Source organism: Macrotis lagotis, chromosome 8, assembly GCF_037893015.1.
Source record: "Macrotis lagotis isolate mMagLag1 chromosome 8, bilby.v1.9.chrom.fasta, whole genome shotgun sequence".
Taxonomy (NCBI): Eukaryota; Metazoa; Chordata; class Mammalia; order Peramelemorphia; family Peramelidae; genus Macrotis; species Macrotis lagotis.
The window spans coordinates 13195100-13217490 of NC_133665.1; positions in this window are offsets into that span (position 1 = coordinate 13195100).

Consider the following 22391-nt stretch of genomic DNA (forward strand, 5'->3'; position numbering starts at 1 on the left):
TGGCTACTATGGAGCTAAGGACTTCATGAAGAGGGACATAGCAGAGTTTGGGAAGGGGATGGGGGGAATGAAATGTATGTGGGAGGCATGAAATCTAGCAGTCAACTGACAGAACTAATCACCTGATCAAGGTCAGATTTCAGTGTCGGGTATCAATAGCATCACATACATAACCTTACTGACACAAAATGAATTAAGGATTCTGAGCCAGAGGCTCAGGATATAGGAGAGAGAGAGAGAAAGGGGACAAATCTCTCTCTCTCCCCTCTGCCAAGAACCCCACAATCTATTGCCAGCCACTGGTGGAAGAAACTGTTGTTTAATTTTTAGTGTCTGGAACCCAGCTGTGTGAGATGGAAGGGACTGCTCTTCATCTCTATGCTGGCACCTGGTCAACCACTTGGGAAAATTAAGAGCTGTATCTCTGACTAAGTCTCAGTAGTAGTTAAGAGCCCTCATCCTGCAAGAAGGGTTAAGGGAAAAGAGGAAGGAGATGTACTGGAACTGAAGGGAGTCCAAAGAAGTTAGAGGATCTGGATTTAAGGGTGTTCTCATTCAATAGGGTCTCAGCTACTGTCTACCTGTGTGCCCCTGGGCAAGATAAACATTACAGAGTACTGAAATTTTTCTATTTATGGATTAATAACCCCTCTTTCTATTTGAGTTTGACATCACTTGTCTGGTGGATAAGACTTCAATTCAGGAAGACATGGATTCAAGTCCTGACTTTGATACTAGCTATGCAACTCTGGTCAAATTACTTAACTTCTCAGTTTCAACTTTCTCCCCTATAAAATGAGAATAATAATAGGACCTACCTCACAAGGCTATTGTAAGCACAAATGAGATAACATATATCAAGTGAATCATAACTTCAAAGTATCATATAAATATTAGTTATTATTATATTAATACTACTTGTCTGCCTATTGAATGCGTTTTATCTCCTCAAAGTTATCTCCTTGGCACACCTCTAGCATTCAGAGGACTTGGCAATCTGTTTTGCTTTGTGATTGGCAAAGAGCAAAAGCAGCCCCTTCTGAAAGTTGTACTAGGAGGATTCCCATTCTAAGACACCTCCTAAGGGAATCATTGCACAAGACTCCTGGAATCCAAATTTGAATCCCTTCTCCAAATGGGTGTAAGACAAAGGAAACTCTTCCTGAAGCTACGTCTCTGAAGGGACTGCTTGGGTAGTGATAAGACACGATATTCAGAGGCTGAAGAATATAGTCACATCAAAGGTCATTTCAACTCAGCAAAAATATTATTTATATGTAACACTATACTAAGGAAAAACCAACCCCTCTTTCCCCCTCAAAAAAATGTTCCTACTCATGAAGTAGAAACTAAAGGGGGATACAACGTGCAAAAAAGACCCTGTAAGCAAGCTAGCAATAGGATAAATTAGGAGTGATTATAAGGAGAAGGGGGGCTGTGGAAAGCTTCTTGTAAAAGGTTGGACATTAGTTGAGACTTGTGGAAAACCAGGAATGAGTAAAGAGAACTTTTCAGGTGTGGAGAACAGTCAGTGAAAATATTCAAGTTTAAAAGGTGGGGGGCAGTGGTGGGGAAGCTAAGTGAAACAGTGTCTAGAGCACTGTATCAGGAGGATTGAGTTCAAATCCAACCTCAGACATTTAATACTTACTAGCTATGTGACCCTGGGCATGTCAATTAACCCCAATCCCCTCACCAAAAAAGAAAAAGAAAGAAAATATCTATAGTCCTGAGTATGTGTCTGAGAGAGAGAGAGAGAGAGAGAGAGAGAGAGAGATTGAAAGAGATTGAGAGAGTCATTTTAAAGGAATAGCATGGGAACTAGTATCATTGAACTGCAGAGTATGTCACAGAGAAAGAGGAGGGGAAATAAAGTTTAGGAGGACTGGAAAGGTAGGAAGGAAAGTGTCATGAAAAGCTTAAGTCAAACTGGAGGTTTGATATTGAGTATTAAAGATAATAGGGAGTCATTGGAATTGATTTAATAATAGGATGACATGGTCAGACTTGCTCTTTCAGAAGATCAATTTACAGCTGAGTAGAAGATTGGATAACAGTGGGTAGAGACCTGTAGTAGGGAGACCCACCAACTGTCTATAGCAATAGTCATGTAATGAGGAAATGAGGACCTGAGTCAGTTTGGCACCACTGTCAGAGGAGAAAAGAAGGGATGATGGATTATATACATGTGGTTATATGTCTATAGTTTGAGAGCTAGAAAGGACCTATAGTACTCTTCATTTTATTGATGAGAAAACCGAGACCCAGGAAGGTTGGAGGAGATAATCAGCATATAATCTGTCTGAAAATGTGGCTCAGAATCAAACTGTAAAGAATTTTAAATGCCAGACAAAAGTTTAAATTTTATTCTAAAGGAAATGGGGAACAATTGAAGTTCATTGAGTGATAGTGGGGTGAGGTGGGAAAGGAAAAGAGGTGTTGATATGGTTAGAGTTCATCTATGCAAAAAATCACTTTTGCAACTATGAAGAGGATAGACTAAAATGGAAAGAGGTTTAAGAAAGGGAGAACAAGTAAAAGACTGTTGCATTAACCCACATGAGAGGAAATGAGAGTTTTCAGTTAAGCAGAAAAAAAGTTTTGTGAATGCAGAGGAGGAGATGGATATGAGAGATGCTATTTGGGTCAGAGCAATGAAACTTAGCAACTGATTGCAGACAGAATAGGTGAGAGTGAAGTGAGTGTGACTCAGACATGGCAAGCTGGGTAAATGGAATGATGGTGGTGCTCTCAACAGAAATAAAGAGATTGGGGAAGAAAAGAGATTGAGAAAGAAAGAGATTGAGCTCTGTTTTAGAGAATTCAGGTTTGAGATGTCATAACTGAGATTTTAATTCCCCTCAGACAATAATTCTTTTTTTATCTTTTTATTTTATAGAAAGATTTTATTTTATTTTTGAATTTTATACTTTTTCCCCCATTCTTGCTTCCCTCCCCCCACCCACCCACTACAGAAGGCAGTCTGTTAGTCTTTACATTGTTTTCATGGTGTACAATGATCTTAGTTGAATGTGATGAGAGAGAAATCATATCCTTAAGGAAGAAAAATAAAGTATGAAAGATAACAAAATTACATAATAAGATAACAGGTTTTTTTCTAAATTGAAGGTAATAGTCTTTGGTCTTTGTTCAAACTCCACAATTCTTTTTTCTGGATATAGATGGTATTCCCCATCACAGATAGCCCAGAATTGTCCTGGATTGTTGCACTGATGGAATGAGCAAGTCTATCAAGGTTGATATCACCCCCATGTTGCTGTTAGGGTGTACAATGTTCTTCTGGTTCTGCTCATCTTGCTCAGCATCAGTTCATGCAAATCCTTCCATGCGTCCCTGAATTCCCATCCCTTCTGGTTTCTAATAAAATAGTTTGTTAAGCCATTCCTCAATTGAAGGACATTCACTTAATTTCCAATTCTTTGCCACCACAAACTGCTATGAATATTTTTGTACAAGTGATGTTTTTGTCCTTTTTCATAATCTCTTTAGGGTACAGACCCAGTAGTGGTATTATTGGATCAAAGGGTATGCACATTTTTGTTGCCCTTTGGGCATAATTCCAAATTGCTCTCCAGAAAGGTTGGATGAGTTCACAGCTCCACCAACAATGCATTAGTGTCCCAGATTTCCCACATTCCTTCCAACATTGATCATTGTCGTTTCTAGTCATATTGGCCAGTCTGAGAGATGTGAGATGGTATCTCAGAGATGCTTTAATTTGCATTTCTCTAATAAGTAATGATTTAGAGCAATTTTTCATGACTATGGATTGCTTTGATTTCCTCATCTGTAAATTGCCTTTGCATATCCTTTGACTATTTGGCAATTGAGGAATGGCTTGTTTTTTTTTTCAAAATTTGACTCAGTTCTCTGTATCTTTTAGAAATGATTAGACAAGTAATTCCAATGATGAAATTTCAGTCACTTTAGGAACCTGTTGAAGTTTCTGTTTCAGGAAAAGGAACCTTTCATAATTCTTCAATTCATACAAGATAGGTGGCTACTTACTGTCTATGCATGAGGCTGGCTCTGAGCTAAAAAATATACATGCATCCAAAAGGAATCAAAGACAGCAGGACAGCTTTAAAAGCCACATGTCAACTTATTAAACATTTTTTTAAAAGCAAGCTATATTTCATGTACAATCATATTTTTCTTCTATTATGTACAAATAAATGTTCATTTTAGTTGGGATGCATTAATGTCAGAATTTTTAAAAACACAAAGTATCAAAATCTAAGTACAATATATCTCTGAACAACACTGTGTTATTTCCCCCTATACATTCAGTTATCTTCCTCTTTGTCCACTCCTATCAGTTCTCTGGTGCCCCCAGGTGAGATGAGTGGAGATCATTAAACTTACACTTTAACCTAATTTCTTGTCCCTGAGAATGGTTAAGTTCTTGTTCTCTTGAACCAGTGCTAGGATAGACTACCTCAAACCAAAGTTCTTCTTTTCCCCTCCACCCTGCCCCGCTATCTACTGGGAAAAGTAGACTAAGAGGGCAGATTTCTTTCTCTCCCTCTCCTCTCCCCCATCAACTCTGGACAATTTTATCCTGTAACCTAGAAGCCCAAGTTGGCTTTCTACCAAAAGAGGAAGGGAGGGAGGGAGGAAGGAAGTAAGGATGCCAACTGGGAGAAGACATTGCAGGCACAAATGGTTGTTTACAAACAAAAGTCTCTCCTTCCTTGGCATCTAAAGTCATTTCCAAAAGAGTGAAATCATTCCTTAAAGTAGGTTCTACAGGACCTAAGTTAGCAAAAGCTGCAGGGGCAGCCAAGGATGGTCCCAAGAGGGCCTTTCCTGCTTTGCTCTCAGTGCCCACAAATAACCCTGAGCCTACCCTGTCCCTCCCACAGAGCAGGCAGAAAGCATACTGTGGAAGGGTGTAGGGTCAGGGGAGGTTTTTCTAACAAAGTTTGGTAGCTGTTGAAGGTCTGTTGACATTGGCAAGGTAGCCACTGAGGCTTTGAGTAGATATGCATAAGCCTATATCATTATGGCCTAGATTTTCCTTCAGGTTGGACTCTGTACCATTTTCTGTTTGAGCCTCACAAGGGTTAGAGAAGCCTCTGAAATAGGGTATTTCAAGGTCCTTAAACAGCTCTTTGTATACAAAGAGCCTTCAGAAATCCTTTAGCCCCCTCTGGTCAAACAGATCCATACCCTGCCACTTTTCCATGCTTGAAAAAAAAAGGAAGGAAGGAAGGAAGACTAGGAAAGTTTCCTGAAGGACAGATTGATAATAGTACTGCTTAACAAGAAGGCAGACGTGACTTCTGACTGAGTGATCTCTGAGCCTATGAGTAAATATGGGGAAACTGGAGAAACTGGAGAGAACAGGAGCTCAAGGGAGATGAGGCAAGAAAAGTCATGACATTTTAAATGTCTAACAGGAAATATCTCCATAGGAAAAGCTGCCCCCCACCCCCAACACATCCCTTGATTTTTAGTGCCTGAGCCTTCAAAAAGAGCATTATTTCTCACTTTTCATTTCTGGAGAAGACCAATGATATCACAGGATTGATGTCTTGACATGCATGAATTGGATTTAAGTGAAACAGAGTTGCACAAAGTCATCGATCCCACACTCCCAGAATCATCAAAGTCCAGTGGCAGGACAAAAATCAGGATGATAGTGATGGCCCAGGATGCAGAGGATGACCTTTGTGCCTTTGATATCTGACCAAACTTCAAGAGCTCCTCAGCACTTGCTTCAGCTACCTTAATGGCAGTTGGAACACATTGTTTTCATCTGTGTTTGAGGTACCCCTGCCTAATTCACTAATAGGTTAGAGACCTGTTGGTTTAGCCTATATAAGAGCAAATATATGCAAACTAGATTTTATAATAAATGCAAGGTAATTTTTCCAGGGAAGGAGGCACTGCCACAGCAATTGAGGAGAATTACGAAAGATGGATTTCCATAGAAGGTATCACTTAATGTAGAATTGGAAGGAAACAAGGAATTTTTAGAGGCAGGGGTGAAGGGTAATGCATTCTAAATCTAAGGAACAACCAGAGTTGAGTGGAAAGGTTCAGAAATATGTCAGAAAGACTATGCTAGCTGGATTATAGAGTGTGGGAAACAGAGTCAAGAATGTTAGAAGATTGGAAAGCTATATTGGAAAGTTGTATTTCCAAGCAAGCTTGGGAAGAGATTTAATAGCTAAACTGAATTTACTTTTGATCCTAGAGGCAATAGGGAGACATTGGATCTTATTAAGGGAGTAAAATGGTCAGATCTGAACTTAAGAGAGTGGAAGGAGTCAAAATGTTTACTGAGTCAATGAGGCTTTGCTGCAGGATGACAAAATTCCTTCCCTGCAACAGCCAACAGCCTCTCATGACAATCTACCTAACTGTACCACAGCTGTCACTGCACCCCTTTACTGAGATTTATCTTCTTCCCCAGTCTCAGCACAACTGTAGTTATAGCAATACATTCCCTTGGGACACTGATGCCCTACCCTCAAGTGATATTGTCCTAAGTATAATTTCTATTCATGACCCTGTGCCCACTTTCTTTGGTGCCCTCTGATGAGATATTTATAAAACCTTCAGAAGAGTAGGCTTTTAATATTTATTTCTTCCCTCCCTAAGTCTGTAGTCTTGTCCATAACTACTGAAAATGTGTCCTGTCCGGGATTTCAGAAAAGCCTGGAAAGCCTTGGATGAATTGATGCTGAATGAGATGAGCAGAACCAGAAGAACACTGTACACCCTAACAGCAACATGGGGTGGTGATCAACCTTGATGGACTTGCTCATTCCATCAGTGCAATAATCAAGGACTATTTTAGGGGATTTGTGATGGAGAATATCATCTGTATCCAGAGAAGGAACTGTGGAGATTAAACAAAGACTAAAGTTTATTATCTTCAATTGTTAAAAGTTGTCTTAGGTATTACATAATTTTTCTATCTCTAATTCTTTTCTTCCTTTTGGATCTGATTCTTCCCTCACAACACGTTCAATTTCTATATATGCTTATCATGGTTGCAAAATGTAAAACTTATTATCAGATTGCCTTCTGTTTGGGGGAGATAGGAGGGGAGGGAGGGAGAAAAAATTATAACTCATAACCTTGCAAAAAATGATTGGTGGAAATACCATTGCATGTAATTGAAAAAAAATTGAAATATTTGTATAATAAAAAAGTGTCCTGTCTCAGCTATGGGTCAGGTATATACTAGGGGGTAAGGTTAGAGGAGGAAGATAGGGAAGTATGGAAGTCAGTCCCATCTATTTTTCTATTCACAATCACCCATGAAAAAAAAACAGATTATGAACCTAGTTCCCACCTAGGATTATGGCTTTTATTGTCCTCTGAGGGCACTTGGGTTCTTCCTCCTCCACATACAAAAGTATCAATACTACCCTGTTTCTTAGAAGGGATGTTTTAGATGAGGAGAGTTGAGGAGTTAGAGTCTAAGGGAAGATGTAAGCCACTAGCATCTTTTGATAGATCCTGCAGTTAAACAGCCTGTTGTGAAAAAGATTTTGGGTAGGAGCCCAGAGAACAATCCTGTCACTATGGGCTGCAGCTCCCACACCCCTCCCACTCACTGTGTCCTCAGAACAGGGCCAGGCCTGTTTCCTTGAAAAGTGATTAACCCCTTAGGGTTCCACACTGCCTCTATCTGAACCTCCCCATCCCTTTCCTGAAGCCCATTCCATAGATGAGCAAAAGAAGGGGTTGGGACAAGGAGTCAATGTTAGGATAGAAAGTTGGTTGGGTTCTCCCTTGATTTCCTCCTTTCTCCTTGGAGCATAAAGAATAGAAGGGGAGTGAGGGTGGTAAAGGGGTAGAACAGAACCCTGGGCCTGAGTAGGGCAGACTCCACTTTGTAGCTGGAAGTGATAAAGCTTCAGGGTGGTTTGGGGGAATAAATGGGGGCTGCCTGGGGTTTGGCCAGGACTGCGAGTTCAGGCCTCAGCATGTGAGCTGTGTTAGTTTATGATCTGAGAGAGATATAGGGGGCCCTGGTGCTGGGAGGGGGTTAAGACAACTCTACACCCCCACTTTTTTTCCTCCTCTCCCCCCTTCCCCTCTTTTATGAGAAACTCAGGACTCTTGCCAAGCTCAGAATCCTGAGAAACAAGTAGCAGCCTGTCTTGGATCCAAGGTGCAATGATCCTGGGAATTGAGACTGTCTTGGGGCAAAAACCGCTTAACTTTGAGATGGACCTTTATCTCTCTGTGTCTTCTGTGTCATCCTTTGCTGTTCTAAGGCAAGAATAGAGGGAATGACAGTTGTGGGAAGTGGAGATGGATAAGGACCTAGAATGTGGGCTTGGGATTACTTGGTGCTATGGGAGAGTAGCCTTAGCAGGATCTTCAGTTACTCAACTACCCTTCCCACCCACTCCCACACCCAACTTTTGCTTCTATACTTTGTTTTCCCCATGTGTAGGGAATGTGATATAATGGCTAAATAGCTGACCTCTGAATCAGGAAGATATATCCCAAATCTGCCTGCTTAGTGGTTGTATGACCTTGGGCAAATAATTTAATCTTTTTGGTACCCCAGGCAACTCCCAAGGCCAAAAGAAGTTACTCAGCATTGATAAAGGGAATTCTTCCCCATTGGGAGCTCCCTGGTCAAGACCTGGTCAAAAATAATTAATAAAAATAATTAATAAAATTATTAATAATTAATAAATTATTAATAATTAATAAAAATTGGATACCTATGAAACCTCCTCTTCCTCTAACTTGGAGCCATATCCACCTTGCTTAGCAAAGTCCTTATTTGTTGCCTGCTTTGCCTCGGGGGTAAAGAACCCCCCTCAAGGAAGGGAGATGGAATTTGGATACTTTACAGCAGATCTTTAGGTTCTTAATATGGGGGAGGAGGTGGAGTCCATAAACCTAAAAAAAAATTCTGTTTCAATTCATAAAGATTGATTTCTTTTTTGTTAATTTTAGGTATTTTACTTATGTATTTAGAAATATTTTTTTCAGATGAAGGCATTAGATTCCTAAAGAGATGTATGACCCCCCCCCCAAAGTGGGGAGGTTGCTTTGAACATGTTTTCTGCCATAAAAAGAGTCTCTTCTGTTTGTACCTTCTGGATTTTGACCCAACAAATTCAACCAGGAGAAAAATCTAGTATAGGTCACCCAAATATCATTTAATATTTGGAATGGGAGGCTGGTGGGGGTAAGGAAGAGGCTAATCAAAACCCAGAATGATCCTTACCTCAGAGGAGATAAATTTCTCATTGATAAGGTCTCTAGCAGGAAATACAAGATGATACCTATAGTAGTAGTAAATTAATAAAATAATAGCATTTATAGAGTACTTAACTACGTGCTAAGTATTTAATAGTATCTCATTAGATCCTTACAACCCTGGGAGGTAGATACTATTATTAACAATTACAGGTGAGGAACCTGAGGCAACCAGCAGTTAAGGTATTTGCCCAAGGTCACATAGCTAATAAACTGAGGCTATATTTGAATTCAGGTCATCCTGACTCCAGTCTCATCCACTGTTCCACTTAGCTGCTTCTGTATAATACCTTTCCACTTTCCTCAGGATGGCCTGAATAAGTCCCCAATAACTCTACAAACTTATCATGCTTAACATTCCCTGTCCTGATCTTTCACTATGTAGAGAAAATGCAATAACTGCAAGACTCCTCCTGAAATTTTCTTGTATTTTAATCTATTTTGTACATATTTATCTTGTCTTCCCCATAGAAGGTAAACTCTTTGAAGATAAAGACATTTGTATCTCCAATGTCTGGCAATATTTGTTGATCAACTGATATGTTAAGGCACAGTCATCCTTCAAGATCCAGATTGAGTATCACCTCTTCCAGAAAGACTTCCTTCAGTCAACCCAATTCCACAGGTTGATAAAATTCCATCTCATAATGACTGACATGGTTCCATGTTTTCTTTTCTAAATAAGATTTCAAGCTGAGATCGGGGCCATCTCTTACAGTTCCCTATCCCATCAGCAGCCCCACAGTGCCAACACAATGCACCCAATAGTAGCTCAAGCTACTCTGGGGTGGGGGGAAGCTGGTTGGACTGAGGTTGAACATAGTTTAGAGCAGTGCATGGCCTCCCACCTCCACCCAAGGCTTAGACAGGAAACCCTGGGCAGGGTTTTGTTGTGTTTTCACTCTCAGTGCTGAGATCACCATCTTAAACACCTCATAATTCATAGCTGGGTTGGGAGCAGGAGCAGGATGGCAAAGATCTCCCCAGAATGCCAAAACCAGACCTGGTGTCCAATCTATGGGCATGCCAGAAAGCCTCGAGAGAAATTCCACTCTCAACCCATCTTCTTTCTTTCATTTCCCCATTTCCTTTCCCCTCCCCCAAACCAGACAGGCTCCAGCCCACCCAGTCACCTGTGACAAATCCTGGCGTGTGGTGCTGCCAGCCAGGGACATGAGGACTGCCAGAAATTCCAGACCCCTCACGTCTGCCTCTCGACCTAATTTCTTTACCAGATTTAGACCTACTTTTTCCACATTCTCTTAGCACTAGAGAGAGGAGTGAATGTGTATATAGGGGAAGAGGAATGATTCTTGGTATATAATGAACCAAACCCACTTTTTTATTTTAAATCAGGATTGGGAAGGGATTTAACACTGGATCTTCAATTACCTATGAATTGTAATCTTGCAACATCCTTGCAGCCAGTCAGAACTGATCACCAGTGCCAATTGAACAGAGGGCTGGCTGCCAACTCTGGAGCACCTGGTCAATGTTATCGGCATAGTAAGACAGCAGGCATTTTAGTTCTAAATCGCCAGGGCACAGGCAGGAGACTGATAAGCATTTTCTCCATAGACCAAGCCCATTTCAAATTGTAGGAGTGGGGGGAAAAAATCTGTATAATAAAAAACACTTGAAGTCAGAAGACCTGGGTTTGAGTTCTAGCCCTGCTGTTTACTAGCATAACATTTTTTTTACTTAACATTTACATAACATTTTTTTGACCTGGAAGTCTTCAGAGATGATCTAATCCAACTCTCTTATTTCAGATGAGGAAAATATTAGCTATTCCCTAATCATGCAACATTAGTAAGTCACCTAACCTCCACTGCAGTGCCCAAGGCAACATTCTAAAATGAATGATCCTACAAGTACCAATAAAGGCAGTTCCACACAGGGAGTTCCCCACACCAATAAAATCATAGGTCCAGAAACTTCCCTTCTCTCTCATTTCTTTCTCTTCCAAAAGACATCTCAGTTATTTCTGCTCCCTGCACTTCAATTTCTTTTTATGTAAAACAAAGGAATTAGGATACATAATTTATAAAGTCCCACAGAGTTTTAGTATTCTGTAATTTTAGATGGTGAGTTAGCAGTAAAAGACATGGAGCTCTAGGGACTGGCAATTTGTCCCATGTTGGTGCCCTCAATAGAAGGGAATCATTGTACATAGTATAGCAAAAAGAGCACTCAGTCAGAATACCTGCCTTCAAATCCATCTTTTTTTATTTTTAATTAATTAATTAATTAATTTTTGAATTTTGCAATTTTCCCCACCCCCACAGATGGCAATCTGGTTAGTCTTTATGTTGTTTCCATGCTACACTGATCTAATATGTTGAATGTGTTGAGAGAGAAATCATATTCTTAAGGAAAAAAATAAAATATAAGAGATAGCAAAATTACATAATAAGATTACATTTTTGAAAGTTAAAGGTAATAGTCTTTGGTATTTGTTCAAACTCCATGATTCTTTCTCTGGATACATATGATGTTATCCATCGCAGATACCTCAAAATTGTCCCTGATTGTTGCACTGATGGAATGATTGATCATCAACCCCATGTTGCTGTTATGGTGTAGGATGTTCTTCTGGTTCTATTTGTATCGCTCAGCATCAGTTCATGCAAATCCCTCCAGGCTTCTCTGAATTCCCATTCCTCCTGGTTTCTAATAGAACAATAGTGTTCCATAATGTACATATACCACAATTTATTCAGCCATTCCCCAATTGATGGACATTCACTCAATTTCCAATTCTTTGCCACCACAAACAGAGCTGCTATGAATATTTTTGTACAAGTGATGTTTTTTTATTTTTATTTTTTTGGAAGGCAGTGGGGTTAAGTGGCTTGCCCAAGGTCACACAGCTAGGTAATTATTAAGTGTCTGAGGCCACATTTGAACTCAGGTACTCCTGACTCCAGGGCCTGTGCTCTATCTACTGCACCACCTAGCTGCTCACAAAGTGATGTTTTTACCCTTTTTCATGATCTCTTCAGGGTATAGACCCAGTAGTGGGATTGCTGGATCAAAGGGTATGTACATTTTCATTGCCCTTTTGGTATAATTCCAAATTGCTCTCCAGAAAGGCTGGATGAGTTCACAGCTCCACCAACAATGTAATAGTGTCCCAGACTTCCCACATCCTTTCCAACATTAATCATTGTCCTTTCTGGTCATATTGGCCAGTCTGAGAGGTGTGAGGTGGTATCTCAGAGATGCTTTAATTTTCATTTCTCTAATAAGTAATGATTTAGAGCAATTTTTCATATGATTATGGATTGCTTTGATTTCCTCATCTGTAAATTGCCTTTGCATATCCTTTGACCATTTGTTAATAGGGGAATGGCTTATTTTTTTTTTATAAATTTGACTTATTTTTAGAAATGAGTCCTTTGTCAGAAATACTAGTTGTAAAAATTGTTTCCCAGTTTACTATATTTCTTTTGATCTTGGTTTCAGTTGTATTGTCTGTGCAAAAGCTTTTTTAATTTAATGTAATCAAAATTATCTAGTTTGTTTTTAATGATGTTCTCCATATCTTCTTGATCATAAACTGCTTCCTTTTCCATAGATCTGACAGGTAAACTATTCCTTGATCTCCTAGTTTGCTTATAATATTCTCTTTTATGTCTAAATCTTGTATCCATTTTGATCTTATCTTGGCATAGGGTATAAGGTGTTGGTCTAATCCAAGTTTCTGCTATGCTAACTTCCAATTTTCCCAACAGTTTTTATCGAAGAGAGTTTTTATTCCAGAAGCTGGACTCTCTATCAAACAGCAGATTACTACTCATTTGCTGCTATTGCACCTAGTCTATTCCACTGATCCACCACTCTATTCCTTAGCCAATACAAGACGGTTTTGATGACTGATGCTTTATAATTTTAGATCTGGTAGGGCTAAGCCACCTTCTTTTGCACTTTTTTTTTCATTAAATCCCTGGAAATTCTTGACTTTTTATTTCTCCATCAAATCCATCTAACTTGGTGGATCCCCAACCTCTCTTGGCAACCACCTACTCCCCCTAAACCCCATATACTTAATCTAAGATCCAGGACTACTGGCATCCTTGCTGTTTCTCATACAAGACACTACTTCATCTCTAGACCCTGGAATTTCCACCATCTCTCCCCCCTGTCTGGTGTACTCTCCCTCTTCTCCTTCCTGGCTTCTTTGACATCCTTCAAGTACCAGCTAAAATCCCACCAATATAAGGCTTTTCCTGATTCCCCCTTAATGCCAATGCCTTCCCTCCGTGATTTTTTTTCCAATTTGTGTTCATTGTTTAATCATTTCTAACTCATAACCCAATTTGGTGTTTTCTTGGCAAAGATACTAGTGTGGTTTGCCATTTCCTCCTCCAGATTATACATATGAGGAAACTGAGGCAAACAGAGTTAAGTGACTTGCCTAGAGTCACACAACTAGTTTGATGACAAATTTGAATTCAGGTCTTCCAGACTTCAGGCTCAGCACTATCCATTACACCACCTTCTGTTTTTGTACATAGTTGTTTATGTAGCATCTGTCCCATTAGATTGTGAGCTCCTTGAAAGCAGGGACTGTCTTTTGTCTTTATTTGTTTCTCCAGTGCTCAGCACAATGTCCAGCAAATAGTATATAGGCACTAGATAAATGCTGAATGGATTGACAGGGGTCACACTTAAGACTCTTCTTCCATAAACTAAATGAATTTCTTCACTGCTTAGATTGCAATCCTGGACAGAACTCTTAGGTGTGCAAAAGTCTAGTAACAAGAAAGAATTGTGGGGGAGTAAGGAAGAGAGGACTCTTCCTGGAATCTGGAGGCAGAGAAAGTAGGAGGTAGGAAACACAATTACTTTCCCCTGGGGGCAGCTGCAGAAAGGGAAAAGATGCCTTCTAGGAGGCTCTTTCTGGGAATAGTAACCTGACTTGGGATTTATGAGAAATGTGAATGTTGGGAATGGAATGAAGAATCCTGGTTCCCAGACAGTCCCATGTGTCAATACAAGCTTCCCATCTCCTGGAATTATTCTTTAAAAATAAGTTTTTAATATCTTTTGTTTTTATATTACCTTAATTTTCTCCCACATCCCTCTCATTCTCCTCTCCCAGAAAGCCATCCCTTATGTTTTTAAAAAGAAAACAATTCAGAAAAACTGTTCAATAAAGTGAAAATATCTGATAAAATGCTCCCTGTCTATGGACTGCCTAACTTTTGCTATGGGGGAAGAGACATCTCAGAGTTGATGAGATTTACTTATCCTCATCTACCACAAGAGATAGGAGATAGAATGAAAAGTTAGTTTTCCTCAATCAATTAATTCCCTCTTTCTAAACAGATGCTACACAATAACTGAATCTTGGAGCAAGAAGGTACTGGATGTAGAAACACTAGGTCATTATATTCTATTTCCTACCCACAGGTAAGAGTGCAAGGAATCCATCAATGGTTAATAGTTCTTAGTCCTAAATTCAAAAATTTTGTTGCTATCTTTTATTTTTATATAATTTTTAAAAGCATTTATTCAGGAATCACTATATGCAAGCTTTGTAATAGGTACTGAGACAAAGAAAAAAAAAGAATGGCACTTGCATTCTTTTTTCAACTTAGGATATATTTCTCCTTTTATCAGTCAGTGCATCATCTCCCACAACAGTGAATGACAAAGAACTAGAATTTGGGGGTGGGGGGAGAAGAGAAGTAATTCAAACTAATCAACACAGTAACTGAGTTAGACATTTTTCACTTCCATTTTTTTTTTAGGTTTTTGCAAGGCAAATGGGGTTAAGTGGCTTGCCCAAGGTCACACAGCTAGGTCATTATTAAGTGTCTGAGATCAGATTTGAACTCAGGGACTCCTGACTCCAGGGCTGGTGCTTTTATCCCCTAGGCCACCTAGCTTCCCCTTCACTTCCATTTTTAAAGACCTTCCAATCACCTCCATCTCCAAAGAGACAAATTTCATAGTCTTCCTGGTTCCAGTCCTCATCAGATTAAATCACTTGCCCAGGTTTAAACAGATGTGTTTGAGGACAGATTTGAACTCAGGTCCTGCTGACTCTAGGATTGGGGCTCTATCTGTTGTACAACTAACTTACAACTTGTCCTGCCTTGGTTTTTTGCCCCACCTCAGTAGGTTATTTTAAACTTTAAAGTACAAGACAGAATGGTCAAATTTTACAAATAAAGGACTAATGAACTTTCCTCTTTAAAGTTACCAGACATTGAATATATAAATCTTGCATGAACCTTTTTAAATATGACTCTCCCTCCCCCTCATTAGAATGTAAGTTTTTTGAGCACATGGACTACATTTGGTTGTTTTTTCTTTCTATACAATGCACACAGAATGAGGCCTGGCAGACAACAATAAATACTCATTAATGGACTAGTAGTTATGGACTATTTAAGAAGATGTTATCTAAGATACCAGGGCAGCTAAAGTAGTGGATAAGAGTACTCATCTTCCTGAGTTCAAAAGTAGTCTCAGTGTGACTCTGAGCAAGTCACTTAACTCTGCCTCAGTTTCCTCATCTGTTAAATGAGCTGGAGACATGACAAATCATTCACTGGAAGCTTTGCCAAGAAAAATAGCATGACCCAAATACAAAATGTCAGATACAACTTAACAACCAGCTCTCAGAGACCAGCTTCTTAAGAGATAAAGGTGGTTGGGATGGGGTGCTGTCAGAGAACAATGCCAAAAAGTGGGCAGATTAGAAAGGCTTTCATTACTTTTCTGACATCCATCCTCCCTCATTCCCTTCTCTGATGCTGTCTATGGCTTAATATCCCTAGAAATATTAATCCTGATCTTATGCAATCAGTCCCAGGGAAAAGGATCTCAGTCCTAAAGCCCAATTTGGGATGCAGCCTGTATGGGGTGAGGTTAGGCAGGTCACATGTTTTCCAGATGGAAGCTCCCCTTGCATACCCCACTCTAGACAACAGTCAGCCAGACAAGGAGCTCACGTGTGAGCGCCAGCCAGTGCCAACACCCTGAGTCGTTCTTTGGGAGGGGAGGGAATTCCAAGCAACTTGTTAGGGAGCAGTTTGACAGTACATAGAGGATTTTGTTCTTCTATCACAATCTGGGATGCATGACCCAAAGGGAGAGGGGACAGGCAAGAAAACAGGAGTGCTTGTGGGAGGGTCCCATAAAGCCCAATATAGAGAGATACCAACTCAGCTAAGGTCAAAGAATGTTCTGTATGTTTGGGGGGGGGCAGTCCTCAAAATAGTCGATTAGGAATTTTAATTGCATGTTTTGCACCTGCCTCTCCCATGCTCTTCAAGACATCCCTCCCTCCTGCCCCCCTCTCCTAACCCTTCCCCTCTCTCCTGCCTCTGTGTGTGAGGGGAGACTTGTTCAGCATGCTCTGGGAACGCATGAGAACAAACAGCCAGTACTTTGTTTGCTGTGGATGGGCTGACATTTCTGAGCAAGGCCAAAAATGCAGCCGTCTCATGCTGGACTTTCTGTCGCCCTGTCCTGGCTAGGCTGGAAAAGGAGGAGTTATTTTAGCTCAATGAGGCGGATACCCTAGCCCTGTCTACCCTTCCTCCCCCCCCCACCCCCGCCCTCCAGAGCCATTTCAATCAACATCTAAAAACAGCAGGAGACTCCCCACCTTTGAACTAACTTGGTGGGGGAGAGGGGGCAGTGGTATATGGTGGCAGGAAGAGAGGTGGAAAAATTACTCTTGAGCAAGGGCAGCCTAAATCTTGGCCCCCTCATGTGGCTGCAGGTCTTTTGAGGTGCCATCCCAACAAATTCTCCTGACTTCCCAGTCTACAACTTTCCATTATTTTTCTTCTTTCTTCCTCCTCTCCCTCCTCCTTTCTTCTTTTCCTCCTTTCTTCTTGTTATCATATATATTATTATTTCTTTTATTTCTTACTGCCTTATTCTCCTCCATAGCATTCTTTAGGAGAACTCATTTGGATAAAATTCAATTAAACAAAAATTGTGTTAAGTATTTACTATAGGATTGATACAATGAAGCACTAGGGTTATAAAAAAAAAGAAACAGTTCCTACCCTCCCAGGGCTAGGGGAGGGAAAGGAGTTAGACAATATGTGAAAAGATAAGCAAATACAAATAAACACAAAGTAAAGAAACTCAAATGCCATCTGGTCCAATCCCTTCATTCTGCAAATGGGGAAACTGAGATCTAGGAGTGACTTTTTCAAGGTCACACCAGCAGTAGGTAACAGCTGGAATTTGAACCATGTCTTGTGCTTTCAAGTTCAATACTCTTTTCACTGTACAGTGGTAGTAGAAAGATTAGGGGAGGAACCTCTCAAAATGATAGACTGTACCCCATAGAGGAAGTGTAGACAATGGGCTTTCCTCCTGGGCCCTTCCAGCTGGCCCTCAAAGGGAGCCATTATGAAACTCTAACTGAATGGAGAAGGCACTATACCATCTTCCCAATCTCTCAACCTCATCCTGGATTTCTCTCTCTCTCTCTCTCTCTCTCTCTCTCTCTCTCTCTCTCTCTCTCTCTCTCTCTCTCTCTCTCTCTCTCTCTCTGTCTCTCTCTCCCCCCTCCATCCCATATCCAAGTTGCTACCAAGACTTGTAGCATCTCTCAAATATTTCCCCCTTCCTCCTCTGACACTGCCATCCCTCTAGTGCAGACCCTCCTCATCTCAATTATTGCAATAGCATGCTGGTGGTGGGTCTAGCTGCCTCAAGTCTCTCTCCACTCCAATTCATCCTCCCTGTAGCCACTAAAGTACATTTCCTAAAATATAAGTCTGATCATGTCAATTCTCTACTCAGTCAACTCTAGTGGTTCCATATCATCTCCAGGAGCAAATACAAAAATATTCTGTTGGGTTTTCAAAGTCTTTCACAACGTAGCCCTTTTTTAATTTTTTCAGTCATCTTGCACCTTACACCCTAACATGTTCTCTTCTATCAGTGATATTGACCTGATTGTTCTATAACTCAGGCTCCATTCTCTCTGATTGTTTCCAATATCTGGAATGCTATCCTTTTCCACCTACTGACCTCCCTGACTTTTTGAAGTTCCAACTAAAACCTCAATTCCTTCCCTGACTCCACTTAATTCCATCACTTTCCTTTTTAAAAATTATTTCTCTTGTATATAGCCTGCTTTGTATATATTTGTTGTCATGTTGTTTTCCCCCATTAGATTATAAGTTCCTTGAAAGCAGGGACTAGATTTTTTCCCTTCTTTTTGTATTCCTAGTACTTAGTGCAGTTCCTAGCCCCTAGTAAGAACTTTAAATGTTTATTAAATTTAATTGAATTAATAAAGGGGAATCAGGAAAGGCTTATTGTATATTTGTACTTGCGGGTTTATATATGTATACACATTAAAACCCATATATTATAATGTACATATATGTTTATATGTGTGTGTATTCATCTTCCCTGTTAGAACAAGAATAAAGATTGTTTAATTCTTTGTATTTGTATCCCTAGTACCTAATATTGTAACTGTCAAACTGATTAAATGTAAATACTTGTTGACTGATGGATTGTGGGAGACGGCACTTGAGTTGAGCCTTGGTCCATATTAGATTTGCCAGGACATTGAATAGGTTAAAGTGCCATAATGGAGGAGAGTGAACTCTGGCTACAAATGGCTGCATGACTTTGGATAAGTCCCTTTTCCATCTCTGGGCCTAGTTTTCTCATCTGAAAAATGAAGAAATCATTTCAGAGGTTCTTAATTCTATGTGTGTATGTTTGTGTGTGATGGCTGCCTGTGTGTGTGTGAGTGTGTGTATTTATGTGTGTGTGTACACATGTGATGGTTGCCTGTGGCAGTCTGATGAAGCCTATAAAACTCTTCTCTGAAGAATGTTTTTGAATGTACAGAAGAAATAGGAATATAAAAAGGAAACCAAGCATATTAAAATATGATTATCAAAATATATTTAAGGAAAAGCATTTATATAGAGGCTATTATGTGCTAGGCCCTGTGCTAAGTTCTTTAAAAAACAAAAACAAACAAAAAGTCAAACATGATATAAATATAAGTATAATATATTATAATATTAAAAATTAAATATTATCAATAATTGTTGATCCTTACAAGTCTTCAAAGTAAATATTAGTATTATCCTTATTATCAATTGAGGAACTGAAGCAAAAAGGTTCAGAAATAGTAATAATGATAGTTAACATTATAGAATACCTACTATATGCCAGGCCCTGTGTTTAGTCCTTGACAATTATTATTTCATTTAATTCTTTTAGCAATCCTCCAAGATTGGTGCTCTTATTATCCCCATTTCATGATGAAGAAACTGAGTCAAACTTGTGTGTAAGTGTGCATGTGAGTGAGTGAGTGTGTGGTATGTATGTATGTATGTATGAATGTATGTGATCATGTATGTAAGTGAGTATATTGTGAGAGTATGTGTGGTAGTGTATTTGAGTGCATGTGATAGTGTGTCTGAATGTGGTGTATGTGAGTGATGCATGTATGATGTGCATGTGAGTGTGTGTGAATGTGTTGTGTAAGAGTGTATGTGAATAGTATGTATGTGGTAGAGTTGTGATGTGTGTGAGTGTAACTGAAAGGTTCTGTGAGTGTATGTGTATGTGTTTTGTGTGAGAGTGTGTGGTGTGTGAATGTGTGTGGTAGAATGTGTGAATATGGTGTATCTGAATGTGCTGAGTGGTCTGTATGTTTGTGTACATGCATTCAGTGGGGGTGTGTGAATGTAGTGTGTAAAATGCCATATATATGGCAGAGTGTGCATGATATGTGTGAGTGTGTGTATGTGTGTGCAAATGTGGTGTGTGTGTAATTGTGTGTTGTATGTTGAGTAGTATGTGGTAATGTACATGATGTGATTGTGAGTGTGTGTGGTATGTGGGTGTGTGAGATATGTGTGTGGTAGTGTATGGTATGTTGTAGCAGTGTGTTTGAGATAATGTGTAGGTGTTTGTGTGTGAGAGATGTGTGTGGTAATTATGTATGAGTGGTGTGTATGTGGTATTATGTCAGTGTGGGTGAATGTGAGTGTGACTGTGTGGTGTATGAGACTGTGTTTGTATGTGGTAGTGTGTGGTGTGTAGGAGTGTGATAGAATGTGATGAGTGTGTGGTAGTATGTGATGAATGTGTGGTGTGTGTGCATGTATGTGTGGTGTGTGGTGTATGTATGACAAATTATGTGGTTGTGTGTATGTCTGGTATATGTGAGTGTGTGTGGTAGTGTGTGTGATGAGTATGGGGTAGTGTGTGTGTGAGTTTATGTGAGTATATGTGGTATGGGTTAGTGTATGATATTGTGTATTTGTACTGTATTGAGTGTGTGTGTGTGTGTGTGTGTGTGTGTGTGTGTGAGAGAGAGAGAGAGAGAGAGAGAGAGAGAGGGAGAGAGAGAGAGAGAGAGTGATGTGTGTGTGGTTATGTATGTGGACCTGGACATGGACCTTTCCCCTTAGCCAAGCAGAAGCAACCAAAAGAGTCATAAACTCATGGACTGAGCCCCAATTCCCAATGTGTTTTCCATTAGCCTGAGTTGGTGACCCAACCCTAGCAAGCCCTGCCAGGCTATTTTCAGTGAGAATTCAACCTTCTCCCTTGAGCCAAGGTGCTCTGTGGCTGCTAGAATGCTCAGGCAGCCCATCACTCCACTAGTTCTGGGAACTTGGATCCTGGGAGATAGAGAATGTGAGATTTAGAAGAAATTTTAGAGATCATGTAATTCAATCCTATACATGAGGAAACTGAGGCCCTGAGGCATAAGGCGATTAGCCTTAGTTCATGCAGGACTCCTCTCCTCCCCTCTTCTCTCCTCCTCTCTTTGCTCTCCTTTTCTCTCCTTTATTCTCCTCTCTCCTTTTTCCCTCCAATTCCCTTCTTTTCTCTCCTTTCTGTTTGTCTGTCTCTTTTTCCTCTCTCCACCCCCGCCCCCCACTAACATCACCAGCCCTGGTATCAGGAACATACACATACAAATCCAGCCTCAGACACGTGACACTTAGTAGCTATGTGACCTTGGGAAAGTCATTTAACCCTGACTGCCTCATATCCAGGGGCATCTCCAGTCATCCTGATCCATATCGGCCAATGGACCCAAATAGCTCCAGAGAAGAAAGTGAATGACTTAGCACCACACTGCCTCACTCAAATCCAATTCATTTGTCTGTCATGGACTTCTTGAAGAATGAAGGACAAACATCAACATCATCATCATCATCATTGGTCACATCATTTCATATAGATTTTCACCCATAGGATTCCTATTTATCATTTTTATGACACTATAATATTCTGTTACATGAAAATATTATGCTTTAATGTTTTCAATTGTTTCAATTGTAATATATATCATACATGTATATTATTCCAGTTTTTAATGCTAAGATTTTTTGGAATTTTTTCAACAATTGTCAAAATTGGAAAGGAATTTCACGGAAGAAGAGAATCTCAAAGTTAGAAGAACCTCCTAGGTTATCTAGTCCAACTTGTATCTGAATCATTTAGATTCTGTGCTTTGTGCTGAAGTTACAAGTATAAAGAATAAAGCAATTCCTACTTGCAGGGAACATTTATTCTAATGGGAGAGACAACATCAACAATTACAATAGCTGGTATTTACTTTGGCATTTGTGTAACATTTTTTTTTAGGTTTTTGCAAGGCAAATGAGGTTAAGTGGCTTGCCCAAGGCCACACAGCTAGGTAATTTATTAAGTGTCCAAGACAGGATTTGAACCCAGGTACTCCTGACTCCAGGGCCTGTGCTTTATCCACTGCGCCACCTAGCCACCCCTATTTATGTAACATTTTAAGATTTGTAAATGGCTTTATATGTATTATCTCATTTAGTCTTCCTAGCAGCAGATGAGGAAACTCAGGCAAAGTGAGGTTAAGTGATTTGTCCCAGGATCACACAGCTAGTATGCATCCAAGGCAGGATTTGAATCCATCATCCTGATTCCCAAGTCCACCACTGTGCCATCTTGCTGCCCATTCTCATAATCACAATTATAATATCTAACAGAAAGCTGTAAGATTTTCAAGCTGGGGATAAAGCAAGTCAAAGAATGTAATAATCCATACTTCTAGAAGCTTACATTCTAATGGAAGGAGACAACAATAACAATAGCTGACACTTATGTAACACTTTAAGGTT